Here is a 2,501-nt window from a genome sequence, read left to right on the forward strand (position 1 = left end):
GTTTTTAAAGACAATAAATAAAACACAGTTGTTGAAATGTCTACATATTTATATTTTTATAAATGTTGTAGGGTGATTTAACCAGAAAAACTGATTAAAAAGTATGACATTTATTTCCTCTTACTGAATGAATTCAGAGTAGAAGAACTCTTACAAGTGATAGGTATTTTTGTTATACGCCCAGTGTCCAATTTCAATCCTCAGGTGTGTTTTATTTTACTAAATATATATTTAATAAATCTCAGAGAGGCCATCCTGGGCAAGTAGAAGTCGGCTAAAGTGTGCCCCTCAATGAAGTGGTGTCTTAGGCTGTTCCAACCTCCACCGGTGTTGTGCAGCTGTGCCACTTGAGCCTGGACATCCCCAGTGCTCCTTGCAGCATCCACACCCTTGGCCACCACCCACCTCATTGTCTGCACATACACCATGATGAAGAAAAACAAGAAGCCCTTCAACCAGAGCCTGGCAAAATAGAAGCTGTTCTTCTATAACTTGACCACTGAAGAATTCCTAAGGTGCATTGCCAAGATTTGGGGTTTATCCTTGCTCTTCTATCTAGTTTTCTATGGGTTCCTGGCTGAGCTCTCCTCATTCACAATGTGGGCCATGCTTCAGACTCTGAATAATGAGGTTCCAAAATATGGTGACCAGATTACTAGTCCAGGATTTAGGATTTTTTCAAAACTAGTGACTGCATTAAAATAGTCATTCAGTTTGTCTTATTACAGTTCTTATGAAGGTTGCATTAGAGGTCTTGATTATTTTCTAAAATCATTTGATTTAGAAGAACAGAAGAATCTCACGACCTGTCCTGATGGAATACTTTTTGAACAGTATTTTACTTTGTGTTGGTTTCCTCATCAGTTACTTCAAGCATGCAGTGGTGTGAATGATCCTGAATATGGCTATTTCAGAGGAAACCCTTGTATTCTTATGAAAATGAATAGAATAATTGGATTAAAGCCTCAAAGTGAACCAAGAATAATGTGTGCTTCAAAGGATGAACAAGTGGCACATAATGCATTGTCGTTGAGTCAATTCTGACTCATAGTGACCCTGTAGGACAGAGTAGAACTGTCCCATAGATTTTGTAAGGAATGCCTGGTGGATTCCAACTGCTGACCTTTTGGTTAGCAGCCGTAGCTCTTAACCGCTACACCATCACGGCTTCCAAAGAAGTGGCAGTTGTATCAATTTATCCTTCACATGGAGTTACAGGCTTAAAATATTTTCCATGCTATGCTATTGGTGGGGGCAGGGGGGAGACACTGCATGTAGGGTATCAACAGCCAATGGTTGCTGTCCAGGAATTCTTTCCTTTTAACAGTTCCAGGAAAGAAGTGACATTTGGCTGCAAGATTGATGAATCACCCAACCTAAAAATCCAGGATGATGTGGCAAGTTTTGGGGACAAATAACATTCAAAATGACAGTGAATGCATAGTATGAGTAGGATATCCCTACAGAGTAAATGTTGTGTTGTCTGTCTTTCTTTTGTATCAAGTGGACCTGCCATTCTAGAATTATGAGACCACCTTAGAGAAAGGTGGGAGGTACTTGACACGAGAGTAACATCATTATGTGCTTTCAAATGATAATATCCAACATACTCCAAAGTAGCTGTCTGTTGACTCTGCTGCCCTTTGAACCAGTGTACGGATGCCATGTTAGTGACTAGTAAATGCTTGACTGAGATCATGTTTATTGGGGCTCTTGTCCTATTTTTATGTGGTTTAATTGTCAATGTCTAAAGCTTAATATATGTAAATATTTTATGGATTTAACACTGTTTGTGTCCCCCAAAAATATTTGTTTCAATTTGGCTAGGCCATGCTTCCCAGTATTGTGTTATTGCCCACTATTTTGTTATCTGATGTGATTTTCCTATATGTTCTAAATCCTACCTCTATTATGTTAATGAGATGGGAGAGTCGGCAGTTATGTTAACGAGTCAGGACTCAATCTACCAGATTGGATTGTGTCTTGAGTCAATCTATTTTTAGATATAAAAGACAGAAGCAGGGAGAGAGACAGGGGGAACTCACACAATCAAGAAAGCAGCACAGGTTGCAGAGCATGTCCTTTGGATTCAGAGTTCCTGAGCTGAGAAGCTCCTAGTCCAGGGAAGGATTGATGAGAAGGATCTTCCTCCAGAGCCTTTCCCTGAACCTGACATCCTGAATTTGGGCTTGTAGCCTACTGGACTCTGAGAAAATAAATTTCTCTTTGTTAAAGCCATCCACTTGTGATATTTCTGTTATAGCAGCACTAGATAACTAAGACACTGTTTAACTGTCATACTCTGATGCCAACACAATCTTAGGGATGAAATGATAAAAGAGTAAATGGAAACTGACCAACATCAAGTGACTTTGTAGCTGCCGTAAGTATGATGTGTAGAGAACCCTGAAGTTGTGTGTATGTAGAGGAAAAAAGAAAACAACGGTGGATTTGTAAGTGTTAAAAAAAAACAAAAAAACTCAGCGTATACCTAGAAAATC

General features: G+C 39.2%; 1 pseudogene; it reads left to right on the forward strand.

Moving 5' to 3' along the window:
- The first annotated feature begins 426 nt into the window (after positions 1–426).
- Positions 427–1,444, forward strand: LOC100675834 (sodium/potassium-transporting ATPase subunit beta-3-like; annotated as a pseudogene).
- Positions 1,445–2,501: the final 1,057 nt, after the last annotated feature.

This window comes from Loxodonta africana, chromosome 11 (assembly GCF_030014295.1).
Source record: "Loxodonta africana isolate mLoxAfr1 chromosome 11, mLoxAfr1.hap2, whole genome shotgun sequence".
Classification (NCBI taxonomy): domain Eukaryota; kingdom Metazoa; phylum Chordata; class Mammalia; order Proboscidea; family Elephantidae; genus Loxodonta; species Loxodonta africana.